Genomic DNA, 13868 nt, shown 5'->3' with positions numbered 1-13868 from the left:
CTGGAATTTCATACATGAAGATATGGAGTCACCTGGTCCTTTATTACATTTCCCAAGCAAGTGCGTCTTCTGGTTTGACTTTGCTCGTAGAACATGGCGGTAGTACCGTCAGCTGGTGCTCTGGAGGCACTGGAATCCTAGTCTGTCCAGAGTGGTCTTCAGACCTTTGGCCGTAGGGGGAGAAGGCATTGCCACACGCATCTCCTCTCATCTCCCTGAACTTAAGCGACCCCCGCTGCTGGGCAGGTGTCACTGGCCGCCTCTTTTCAGACCAAGAAATCATGACCACGGGAGGGACTGTTGGACATTTGGTTCCTGTCACTGTTGGGCATCGTGCAGTGGCTTATTTACGAGAAAAGATACCAGCAGTGTCCACGGTGAGACAGCAGGAGCTCGGCTCTGGGCCTCGGACCCACAGCTGCACCGTGGAGCTGGCACACTCGCCTTGAGCACGGTGAAGGTTATATACAGATACTTCAAGTGCCTAGCGTAGTACCTCCAAGCAAGCGGTAAATCTTCCTAAATGTTTTTTTATTTCTTTAAGTTTTGTTGTGAGGCAGCATGAGAGTGTCTGCTAAGCAAACTATTTTCTGTTCATCTGAGAGGAAAACTGCCCCAAACGTTCTTCAGGCAAATGAGCGGATCCCACCTGAACTGGGAGTTTCTGAGGGGTGTTTGAAGCACTGATACTGCATTTGCTTTCCCTGGAGAGGTGAACACGCTTTGCTGTTGTCCCAATCCTTTAGACGATTCAAATGATCCTCCTGTTAGTGGACACAGGAGTCTGATAACCCTACGTTCCCCATTTTAATCGTGAGCCCCGGCCTTAGCAGCAGTGCAGCCATTCTGGTTGGCACTGTAGATGGCATCTCGGCTGGCCCAGTTCACTGTGTTCAGTCAGAACCAGAGTGTCCAGGGCTGACCGTGACTGCAGAGCAGGTGGAGATGGGAGGGAGCGGGAGAGGAGCTGGGGTGTCTGCAGAGGAGTAGCCGAGCAAGGCCTGGTGTCATGGGGGCTTGGCCACCTGCAGGGCTGAGGCTGGGGGTGTGGGTCCAGGCAGACCCAGGCCATGGGGGCGCTTTCTTTGAGTCCAGCGCCAAGGATGGCTGAGGACAAAGCTCATCTTCTAGAAGGGGTGGCAGTGCTCACGACATGTCTGTCCAGGTGAAATGGGAACGGTGTCGTGAGGAGGAGGAGGAGATCCGAGGAGGCCTGCAGTGGAGCTGACCTGAGGGGCCACGTCATCAGCGGTGACCCACGGCTGGACGATACGGGGCCTGGGAGAGACGGCTGAGTGACAGCCACGGCCACCAAGGCTGCACAGGCACCTGCCACTGCTGAGCATGCGTGGCGGGAGGTACAGGAAGGTAGGAGGGGATCTGATGCTGTCATACCCGGGTCCTGTGCAAATGAGGCTCCTGGGGCTCGCCAGGTCACCCTTGGGGGGTGACAACAGTGAGGGGAGGGGAGAGACCCATCACCTTGAGCTGTGACCACCCCTGGAAGACTCCGGTCACGCAGACCTTCTGCCGGCCTCAAGGCTGATCTGCTCGCAGTGGACTGGGTGCCAGGCCCTGCCTGCCGGGAAATCCGTGAAGTTGCCGGCCTGTGAGGGAAGGGGGACCTCTCAGCCAGAAGAGGCCCAGAGGACCGGAGTCTACCAGCTGTGCGATAATGACCATGTCTGCGCAGGTCCACAAAGATGTGTGGATTTAAAATCTGAATGATGACAACAGGAATGTGAAAACGAGTCATTTTTATCAGAAAGCAAAGTTTTGTCTTTTTCTGAGCAGATCAGGGAGACCCTGCAGGTCATCCTCACTCCCTTCATGAGGGCCTTGAAAGCCACCCCAGTGCTGTGGACACAGAAAATAGGCAAGAGCCTCCTCATTTCAAAATTAAGGCATCTTTAATCACTGATGTCTGGACAAGTTATTTCCTTTTTTCTCCTTCTCCTTCATCCTGTTTCCTAAATAATTTCTAAAATTGGGAGTCTAAGGAATTCTATATATAACAATGTGCATTCACATGTTGGGTGTCGACATGCTTTCCCCCAGACCAACCAGAAGCAGGTACTGGGGTCCTGACTCGGCCTGTGCTGAGCTGGGTCCGAGGACGGCCTCCAGCTCTTTTCTGCTGTGGCCGCAGGCTTGGGAAAGAGGTGTTGGGGGGTGAAGGTATTAGGTAAGGGGAGCACCGAATTGGGTGGGAGTTGGAGAGGATTACGCTTGAAATTCTTGGCCAGAGGGGCAGGGGAGCCACCGCCCCTTTTTCAGTAAGACCAGAAGGTAACAAGTCTGGTATCAGTCGTGGAAATAGTGGGAGGACCAGAAAGGGTGCAGCGGGGCTGGGGAGTGGAGCTGTGGCCTGGGGCACCGGGGCCAAAGCTTTCAGGTCCGAGCGCTGGCGGGTGGTTGGGGGGTCTGCTCAGCCTGGCGGTGTGGGCACACAAGCCAGCTGTCCGTCCCCAGTGGGTCACCAGGCTGACCCTAAGGCCAGAATTGGGCAGGAACCAGTGGCCACATTGCCACTTCGAGAAATCTTTGCCCACTTTTTACTTCTCTCAAAGCCCAAATGAGTGCTCTTACTCCACACTGAAGTGTTCCCATTCCGTGAGTGTGGGGAGCTGGCCAGCTCTGTAGGCTGGAGCATGTGGGGTTCCTGAGGTTGAATCAAGCACCCAGGGAGCAGGAGAACACGGGTGCATGACCACAGCGATAGACCCGCCATGGGGACCAGTGGGAATAGCACCAGGGAGCCAGAGCTGATTTCTTCTGAAGAACTGGGGTTTCTTAGATTGTTTTTGAAAGTCTTTGCTGCACTTACACATCCGTTTTTCAAATTTTCAAGTATTTTTTATCACCAGTGCCCTTTCATGAAGTGAACTCAAAATTCACCTGCTCTGAATAAGCAGGGGTGGGGCAGCCCAGCACCCCTACCTGTCTCCATCCCACAGAGCATGATGTTTCTTCCCCAGAAGAACCAAAAGATGATCATTTCAGAAGCCATAGAGAGAAGAGCAGATGCCACAAAAAGGCAGCAATTGAAGAAACGAGGCCACAGAGGACACCACGTCCACAGTGGACCAGGGAGGGCCAGCAGTGTGGGGGTTACCTGCGGGAGCGCCTCACGGGTGGATTAGCTGGGGTCAGCCTCCTGATTTAAAAGTGCAGGAAACAAGCTCGGCCTGGTGCTCTGTGATGGCCTAGTTGGGTGGGATGGTGGGGGAGGTCCAAGAGGGAGGGAATGTGTGTATGCGTGTGGCTGATTCACTTTGCTGTGTGGCAGAAACAGCATTGTAAAGCAATCGTATTCTAATAAAAACAAAATATATTTTAAAAAGGGCAGGAAACATTGTTAAGACCACTGAGAAGTACAGATAGGGAGTGGGGGGATAGATGATAAGGAAGAAGAGCTTGTAAGGATGGAGAATGAAGTGTCCAGTGTTGATGCAGCGTCTGGCAAGGGCATGTCTGCAGAGGCAGCTGCGTCGTCTGTGAACATGCTGGTTCAGAAGGAAACGCTGGGCCAAGCAGGTTGCAAGGAGGAGGAGGTGACCGTCAGAGGAGGCCTCCCCTGGCCAGGAGGTACGGGGGGCTCAGGACAGGCGGGGGGTGTGTGCTGCCACCAGGGTACATTCCCTGAAAAGACAAGTAGCAGACAGTGCAGACAGAGCATGTGGGTGAAGTCAGGAGGACGAAAAAGGCAGATGATGGATGTCACGACGGCCAAGCAAACAGGACGCCTAGTCTGCTGTCTCCCAGACGGAGGCTGGGCACGGGGCCCCTCCCTGACCGCCCACCGGGTCGTGGGATGGCCCGGCCGCTCCACAAGGAACAAAGTCTTAGAATAGCCTGGAGCCTAAGAGTTTTGCAGGGATCACAGGCTCGTCTCGCCCTTTTTCAGATGTGGTGGCTTAGACTGGCCTGGCCAGAGACACGTAGCTGGGTGACTGTGGGGTCTGACCCCATCCCCCACGGTGGCCAGCGAGGGCGCCGACCTGGAATGACCTGTAATGTGCATTCTCTAGTTTCCCACACTGGCTGCTGCAGGTGCGGGTATTCAGCCCACCCACCCACCGCTTGATTTAAAATCGTGCGGCCATCAGGGTGGGATGCCCCGCCTGGGTTCAGAGGACGCAGGTCCACGGGCAGCAGGGGCTCCAAAAGGCAGGCAGACTCACCCCTAGTCCCCTGAGCTCCCGCTGTCTGGCCGCTGAGCCGTTGGCCAGGCCCACTTTGGTCCCTGCTGGGGGGAGGGGCGCAGCCCGGTGGGGGAGGGGTGGGAAGAGATGGAAGCCTAAGCCTGACCCTGTAGCTGAGGTACTTCAGGCCCTTGGGGTCTCCACTGGTGAAATTGGGATGGTGGCTCCCAGGACTCAGGAGGGCGGGTGTGTCCTGCATCTGCAGTGGGTTCCACACCGGTGCTTCCCCCCTCCCCCCCACACCTTCCTTGTCATTTGTGTTTTGCTGCTTGCCTTTGCCTTTTGTTTTTCCTTGAAGTAACAGGTGTACATTTCTGGTTCTGGAAGCAGTATCAGGCCCCCAAGGGAGCTTGCCCCCATCCCTCTGGTCCTCGACACCACATCCCCACCTCTATCCACTTGGACAGCAGCCACGAGCCTCGGGGATGAGATCCCCAGGTCATGGTAATCTCCTACTCAAAACCTCTCCCCTCCTGTGGAGGGTCTGCCTTGCTGCCCACCTACTGCTCCAGCCCCATGACCCCACGCCCTTCCTGGTTCTTCCCTCCAAGCCCACCCACTGTCCTGGCTCCAGTGTCAGAACAAACTGGAGGCTGGAGACCACAGGCAGGGAGCAGAGAGCTGAGGCCCCCCCAGGATGGAGGCCAAGCCCCCCTTCGTGACAGCCCTGCCACCGGAACTGAAGAAGAACTAAAGAATTGCACACTTTGACCAGCATCTCCCCATTCCCCCCACCCCCTAGCCCCTGGTAACCATTCTATTCTAGTTCATGACAGCTCATCGTTTTCATCACTGAAGAAGAGTTCACTGTATGGGGCTTCCCTGGTGGCGCAGTGGTTGAGAGTCCGCCTGCCGATGCAGGGGACACGGGTTCATGCCCCGGTCCGGGAAGATCCCACATGCCATGGAGCGGCTGGGCCCGTGAGCCATGGCTGCTGAGCCTGTGTGTCCGGAGCCTGTGCTCTGCAACGGGAGAGGCTACAACAGTGAGAGGCCCGCGTACCGCAAAACAAACAAACAAAGTTCACTGTATGGATGGACCACAGTTTGTTTATCCGTTCACCTACAGAAGGACATCTTGGTTGCTTCCAGTTTGGGGCAATAATAAAGTTGCTATAAACACTTGTGTGCAGGTTTCTGTGTGGACATAGGTTTTCAAATCATTCAGGTAAATACCAAGGACCACAACTGCACCAGGCACAGGTTTAAGGAAGAAATTATATGGATTCTCTAAAGTTTATTCCAGAAAATAGAAGCAGAGGGAACACACCTAACTCATTCTATGAGGCCATCATTACCTTAATACCAAAACCAGATAAAGACATTACAAGAAAGGAAACTACAAACCAGTATCTTTTATGAATGTAGATGCAGAAGTGCTCAACCAAACACTAGAAAATGGAATCCAATAATGTATAAAAAGAATTATATGCCATGACCAAATGGATTTATTCCAGGCATGCAAGGCTGGTTCAATTCTTGGAAATCAGTTGACGTGAGCCATCACATCAACAAGCTAAAGAAAACTCATATGAGCACATCAATAAATGCAGAAAAAACATTTGACAAAATCCAACACCCATTCATCATTAAAATTCAGCAAATTAGGAATAGAGGGGAACTTGCTCAACTTGTTAAAAAGCATCTATAAAAAACCTACAGGTCACATGATAATGAGAAACTGCATGCTTTCCTCCCCAAGATGAGGAACAAGGTGAGGATGTCTCCTTTCACCACTCCTGTTAAACATTGTACTGAAAGAAAAAAAAAAAAGTCCTTGTTTCTTGTACCAGTGAAATTATCCTTCAAAAATGGAGAAATAGGGACTTCCCTGGCAGTCCAGCGGTTAAGACTCCACACTTCCCCTGCAGGGGGCACAGGTTTGATCCCTGGTCAGGGAACTAGAATCCTGCATGCTGTGCGGTGTGGCCAAAAAAAAAAAAGAAAGACTTTCTTAGACAAAAACTAAAGGAGTTTATTGCTGGTAGATCTGCTTTGCAAAAAACGTTTAAGAATTCTTCAGAGAAAAGGAAAATGATACAGATCAGAAATTTAGATCCATATAAGCATTTAAAATATTACAGTCCTCTCCTTGCTTGTGTGACTTCTGACAAGAAGTCTGCTGTGATTCCTATCCTTGTTTCTCTATAGTTAAGAGAGTTTGTTTGTTTGTTGTTTGTTTTATTCTGGCTTCTTTCAAGATACCCTCTTGGTCTTTGGTTTTCTGCAGCTTGGATATGATATACGTGCATGGAGATTTTTGGGTATTTATCCCATTCAGTGTTGTGTGAGATTCCTGGAATCACGATTTGTTTTGTCATTAATTTTGGAATATTCTCAGCCATTATTACTTTAACCATTTCTTCTGCCCACCTTTCCTTCTGGAATTCCCATTGTGTACATGTTATACCTTTTACAGTTGTCCCACAGTTCTTGAACATTCTGGTTTTTTTTTTTTTTTTTTTCATTCTTTTTTCTCTGTGTTTTACTTTGAGAAGTTTCTAGTGGCATATCTTCAAGTTCACTGACGCTTTCCTCAGTGGCATCCAATCTACATATGAGCCCATGAAAGGCGTTCTCCATTTCTGTTAGGTTTTTTTTCCCTAGAATTTTCTTTTGATTCTTTCTTAGCATTTCCATCTCTCTGCTTCCATTACTCATCTGTTTCTGCATGTTGTCCATGTTTTCCATTAGAGCCCTTAGCATATTAATTGTAAGTGTTTTAAATTCCCAGTCCAGTAATTCCAAAATCTCATGTCTAGGTCTGGTTCTGATGCTTCCTTTGCTCTTCAGACTGTGTTTTTCCTTTTCTCTCAGCACATGGGTAACTTTCTGTTGAAAGTCAGACACAATCTATTGGGTAATAGAAATGGGGTAGACCGGCCTTTAGTGTGAGGTTTTTGTTTTTCTGGCTAGAGGTAAGGCTCTGCTTACTGTTTGTTCAGCTGTAGGTGTCAGAGGCTGAAATGTGCTCCAGTATCCCTGCTTTGTTTCCCCTGTTGTCCCTGGGTTTCCCTAGAGACTCCTCCTTCTTAGGTGGAATCTGAGCCTTGCAGTTCTTTCAGCGGTAATTCTCTGCAGTATACAGGAGCCCTGTTGATCAGTCAGAAGAAACGGAGGGAGAGGAAGCATTTTCTGATCATATGATTAGGTCTCAGTCTCCTAGTGGGCCTGTGACCCTCACAAGTGCTTCTCGGGGCTTTTTGGCCCCCTTAAGTAAGACAGAAAGGCTAGGGAGGTGATTTAGGTCTACCCTTCCCCTGTGTTGGATGAAGCTCTGAGAAAGTCCTCTCCCTTCCTTGCTAGCTGACCGACCTTGTGGAGAACAATCTGGGCATGTTTCCCGATGGTAATTTCCCCCATCCCTAGTCATGCACAGGGGATTTTGCTTCAGTCTTCACTGTGAGAACCTGGTGGGGTTCCTTGGAGGTAAAACTTGTGAAAGTGTGGGGCCCTCTTAGACTGGGTCCCTGTGACTTTTTAACTTTCAAGCCAGTCCACTCAGCCTCCAGCATTTCTTCGATGGTAACATCTTTGATGTTACCATTTATGGGGTCATTTGAGTGTTCCTGCCAGTTCCTGGCCCCGTGGCTTTTGTTGCTGGTAAGCTGTGATTCTCTCTTCCAGTTTGTGGGGTTGGGGTTGTCCTGTGACAACCATCTGATGGATCTAGAAGTCACAGTTTATTCAGCTTTTTTCTTGTTGTGAGGGCAGGTGATGACTTCCAAGCTCTTTACATGTTGAAGCTAAAACTGGAAGTTAGTTTTGCACTTGCTGCCCTTCCTAACAAAGGCATCTAGAAGGGCAAGGAGTTGGCGCAGCAGATGTAGCTGTAGAAAACTGTTAAGTCCAGTGTCTTGGACAAACTGGAGGATTGGAGAAAAACATGTCCACATCTGATTTCAACACAGACCCATAAGGACAACAGTGCAGGAGACACCACGGGAGCCAGGGGCACATCTGCCATGGGGACCCAACAAGAAAAGTCTATTTTCCAAAACATAAAAGAAGCTCAAAAATACAAACACCTTGCCTCATTCCCAGCTGATAGGCGATCAAAGAACATTGTCTGCTTACAAGAGGAAAAGTACCCAGTGTCATTAGTAAATAGGGAAATGCAAATGAAAATAAAGACACAGTGCCATTTTGTGCACACCCTACTTTCTGGGGGTTTTGTTGTTGGTGGTTTGTTTTTTTGTTTTTTGTTTTTTTAAGCAAAGGTGAAATTATAAAAGCCGAACATTGTGAGGTTGTAAGGCATTGCTAACAGTGCTGTAAATGAATATGTCCGGCAGAGTGACAGGAACAAATCAGAAGATGTGTTTTGACTCAGTAATTCCTTTACTGGGATTTTTTTCCCAGACAGTAATTCTAGGGAGAACGGCCACGTGTACAGAGGTGTTTGTCCAGCATTGTTTGTAAGAGCAGAAAGAAGGTCAGTAGCCTGCATGCCCAGCATTAGGGAATGATCTAGGGGACTTAGCGAGTGGACACAGTGGTGACAGAGTCCGCGTGTCCTCACTCACCTCCCCTTCCCCGACATGCAAAGCCAAGCCTCACTGGGGAATCAGGTAGCTTTCTGTCCACTCCTCTGGAGTGACTTTGCCTCTTTTCTCATCCACTTGCCAGGAAGTTCCTGGAAAGCATGCTGCGTGGTTTGCTCGTTCGGGTATGGCCGTCGCCTCTCTCAGACTCTGGTACAGAGAAAGTCTCTACTGAAGCCTGATGCTCAAAATAATGGGCTGTGGACCAGCAGCATCACTGTCACCTGGAGCCCATTCAAAAGCAGAATCTCTGCTATAAGGTGGCAAACTTGACCGTATGTTTATTTTCCCACAATTAAACATTAAAATGCAGAATCTCAGGCCCCACCTCAGACATACTGCATTTCGGCAAACGTTTTAACAAATTCCCAGGTGATTTGTTTAAATTTTGAAAGTCTCTGTCCATTGATTATACAGTTATTCTCAAAATATAAATTTCCATCGTTAGTTACAATTTCTCGTTAAAACGCAGCCTTGATTTTTCTCCCTCACTGCGAGAGGCTGGTTTTAACTTCTCTCGGACCCCTTCATTTGGACCAAGAATGGAGAAATCACAGCAGCAGCTGACAGGCTCCAAGGACAGCAGGATGCCATGGCAACAGCTTCCATCGGTAATTTAATTTCATCTCTGCTTTTACATCTTTCTTTCATCAGTCCTGAAGCTGGGAAATTTTTTTAATTTGGAAGGAACGTAAGATGGCTTGTGGTTGCTATGCCGACAGCAGCTACTTCCTGATGGGCTGGAATATCACACAGGAAACCAGCAGCGACGCATAGATTTTAGACCTCAAGGGGCTACAGCGAACCTTCGTCCCCTCTCTTGGCTGAGGGCTCCAGGCCCCATAGCCACACACCAGCCTGCCTTGAATTCCCTACGCAGGCTGCTTGGCCAGGCTACCCAGGGGTCTTAGGCAGACAGGGATGGAAGGCAGGTGGGGGGACCCTGTTGGAGAATTGCTTTTGGTCTTTGTCTACCCCTAAAACCCAGTGTATTTGCTTGCTGGGGCCGCGATAACAAAGCACCACAGACTGGGCAGCTTAAACAGCAGGATTTATATCTCACGGTCTGGAGGCTGGGAGTCTCAGATCAGGGTGTCCGCCAGTTTGGTTTCTCCTGAGGCCTCTCTCCTTGGCTTGTAGACAGTCATCTTCATCCTGTGTTCCTGTATGATCACCCTCTGTGTCTCCATCTTCTTATCTTATAAGGACATCAGTCAGACTAGATTAGGGCCCACCGTAATGGCCTCATTTTAATCTAATCACCTTTAAAGACCCCCATCTCCAAGTATAGTCACATCTGGGGGGACACAGTTCAGCCCGTTGACACCCACCTGACTGGGTCCTCGCGGAGGCTGCCTGCACCCCTGCCTCTGGGACACAGCTGAGAAGGAACCAAGCCCCTGCCCTCCGTGGCTGGTGTCCAGGTGAGGGGAGGGGGCAAGAAACCAAACCAAGAAGACGCTTGCTGGGGGGTGTTAAGGAGGGAAAACAAGTCCAGGGGATGTGAGGGGGTGAGTGGTGGACATGGTTGTCCCCCGAGCTTGGAGGGCATGGGGACACATTTGAGAAGAATCCCGGGAATGAGGGGCCTTCGGGAGAGGGGATGGCAGGTGCGGAGTCCCAGAGATGAGACGGAGCGGAATGGCAGGAGGCGCTGTGTCTGGAGGCGGTGAGCAAGGGGGGGCTTCCTGGGAAAGAACTTACCATCGCCCCTTGCTTCTGGGAGGTGGTCTCTCAGCCCTCACAAGAGCGTCCATTTGCCTGGGGGACTGGAGCCTGAGATCAGTAAGTCATGCCTGTGTGATGGAGCCCCAGGAAGAACTCTGCCCTGACCCTGTGAAGGCCGAGTTTAATCTGGATCCTTTCTCTGCTGTAAACTGAAACCACGAGTGTGTAACACTTTCCACGAGTCCTTCTCTGAGACGGTCAAACCTGAGGGTCATCTTGGAGACCCCAAGCCTGCAGTTGGTGTCGGAAGTCCTCTCCCAACGTCCAGCTGCCTCAAAGCTTGAGGGGACAGAAGCGGGAAGTTAGGGGAGCTGGGGACCAGCCATGCCACGTGGGGCATTGGAGGGACTCTGGCTTTTAGTCTGTGCAAAGCAGAAAGCTCCTGGGAGCTTTCAGAGGTGGCGGATCTGGTTGTTGTTTTAAAAGCATCTGTCCACAGAGAACACAGTTAAGGAGGCAAAGCCTGCAGCTCAGGGCCACGTGGGCTGGGGCAAGGATCTAGACGAGAGGAGTGTGGTGTGGCCCTGGGCGTGGGGGCGGCTGTGGGGTGTGATGGGGAGAGAGGAGGTGAGGGGCTGGGGGTTCTGGCCGGTGCTGGGAGGGGGCAGCACCTTCTGCCGAGGTGAGGAAGAAGGCAGCTTGATGGAGGGTGTGCAGAGCTTGAGGTCTCATGGACCTCTGAGGGGGATGCAGTCGGCAGCTGGACGTGAGCCTGGAGTGCAGGGCTCAAGGGAGTTGTCTGTGCTGGGAGCTGTTGGGGCCCCATCCTCAGGAGGGTGGGAGAGCCGGTGACACGGGGCCAGAGAGGAGGAGAGAGCAGAGCCCGGGACCAGAGTGAGAAAGCGGTTAAAGAAGGTGACCAGCTGAGTGAAATGCTGCTCGGACTGTCCTGTCAGATGTGGCTAGGATCAGACCCGAGGTTTGGTGGGGAGGGTGGGATGGGAATCTCAGAGTGGGAGGAGCCGGGCTGGCTCTGCAGGGTTGCGGGGAAGCATGGTGACAGCGGAGAGGGGTGTGGAGATGACAGCAGGTCCCATAATCTGCTGGGACCACCCAGGGAAGAGGGGACCGAGGATACAGTAGAAAGGGTGTGTGCACTGGTGGACCACATGGACTGGTGGTGGCAGGTGGGCAGGGAGACGGCTGGGAGCAGGACACAGCAGAGGGGGAGGAGCAGAAGGAGGGAGGAGTGCCATCCAGGAAGGGGGCTTAGACGGACACAAGAGGTGTGGCAGGTAGGGTAGCCAGGAGGAGGGCACTGCCCCGGAACCCAGTCTCCCCGAGCCACGCAGAGTCCCATCCACCCGGGACAGGGTCTTCCCAGAAAGTTTGTGGTGTGAGAAGGGGGCTGAGGCAGGAGGTGAGACATGAGGGTGGGTAGGTGGGGGGGGACAGTGAGTGTGGCCCTGAGTGTGGTGACGGCGGCTGTGGTGGGGACGCCAGCAGGAGGGGGCCAGGGAGCAGAGTGGTGTCCCAGAGCGGGCTGCCCGTAACTGAGGGTATGGAGGGTGGTGACCAGGCAGTGGGTGGCAGCCTGCTGGCTGTGGCGGATGGAGGGCTTGTGAAATTGTGTAGGGAGTCATATGCAGGCTGTGGTTAAGTAAAATAAAACAGGAGAGTATAGAAAATATTAGGGCCTTGCACAAGGATGCAGATTAGATCATGAAACTTGTCCTATACATGTGGGTGCTGGATCATAATGTAGAATGTGTTTTGTACTATTTTTTACTATAGTAAAGCACAATAACGTAACATTTGCCATTTTAACCATTCTTAAGTTTGTAATGCAGTGGTGTTAAGTGCATGCACATTCTTAAGTGCAACCATCCCCCCGATTTTTCATCATCCGAAACAGAAATTTTGTACCCATAACATGTAAATTTTACTGTGGTCATAGTTAAAAACATTTGAAAGGCACTGGTCAGTGGCCAGCGAGGGGGTTCCTGTCTGGGGTCGCACAAAGGGCAAGATCCTTGCAGGAGAGGGCCAGTGAGCTGACAGGCCAGGGCACTGTGGCTGCACTCACTTCCATTCTAAGGGAAAGCTGTGTCTCCAAGAAGGAAGCCAGGAAATGCAAAGAACTACAGCGAATCTCGTGCTAAATTTTTCAAAGAATGAAGGGGTTTGAAGAAATAGTGCAAAACTAATCGAAGTGCCCAACTACCACTCATAGCTAGATATTTAGGTTAATATTGAGCAGCCAGGAAAAATGTTAAAAAACCTGCAATAAAAAAAAAAACCTGCAATAACAGAAAAAAAGCAGGATACAAAATTATAAAACTTTGGCTCACATCAAAATTAGGATTTTTTTTTCAGCAGAGGACTGGCTGAGAAAAAATATTTGCAATAGCAAAAACAACCAAAGCTTAATATTTTAGACAATCAAAGGAATCTTGAAAATTCACAAGAAAAAAGAAACGCAGTTGGAGATGGAAGGAGACCTGAAAGGCTCAATAGTTCATGAAAAGGTGCAAGAACCGTCTTCAAGTCACTTAGCAGCGGGCTCTGTGGAAGCCGGGAGCTGGGGACGTGGCCGGGAGAACGGCCGCGCTCCAACAGCAGATGGGACTCACCCAGAGGCACCGAGAGCTGTGCGGATACATTGCATCGCGGGAAGGAAACAAGATCAAGGGCGCTACCATGTATAGAAAGGGTATCTACGCTGTGACCCAAACGGGGGTGGGCTGATGCTGATGCTGGGATTTAAACATCAATCTACGAAGAAAGGCCGGGGGACCCACACAATGAACACAGGGGAGGCCTGCGGGGCGGAGTGCGGACGCGGGGCGGGGCGGGCTGTCCGGGGCTTCCCCACGGGCCACGTGTGCATCCAAGGCGCTCAGGTCCAGCAGCTTGGAGCGGCCGGGATGGGGGCGGGGTGGCGACGCGGAGGACCCGCCCTCGGGACGGGGTCGTCGAGGGGTCCGACCAGGAAGCCCGGCCCGCGCCCCCTCCCCCAGCCCCCGGGGCTGTGAGCCGGCGTGGCCTCGGCCGACCCACGTGTGCCGGGAAGAGCAGGCGACCGCCAGCTTCCCGGACTCGTGATTCCGACCGCCACATAAACCGCTGGCCGAGATCTCAGCCCTGGACAACCCGCGCCTGCGCGCCGCGCTCCTCTTTTTGAGCCCTCCCCGCCCTAGCCCCGCCCCACACCCGACCCTCGCGGCCCCGCCCCCGCTGCCCTCGACTCTCACTGGCGGGCTCCGAGGCCGCGCTCGGCGGGCCGGCCAATGGGAGCGCGACGCTCCCCCCCACCGCGGCACGTGCGCCCTGCCCTGCCCAGCCGAGGGCGAGCCGGCCGAGCTGTGGGCGGGGGCGCGCGGGACGGGGGCGCGCCGTCGGGGCGGGGCGAGGGGCGGGGCGCGCGGCGTGTCCGGGGGTAGGGGCGCGC

The sequence above is a fragment of the Pseudorca crassidens genome, chromosome 12, assembly GCF_039906515.1.
Source record: "Pseudorca crassidens isolate mPseCra1 chromosome 12, mPseCra1.hap1, whole genome shotgun sequence".
NCBI lineage: Eukaryota > Metazoa > Chordata > Mammalia > Artiodactyla > Delphinidae > Pseudorca > Pseudorca crassidens.
This window is presented reverse-complemented; position numbering follows the sequence as displayed.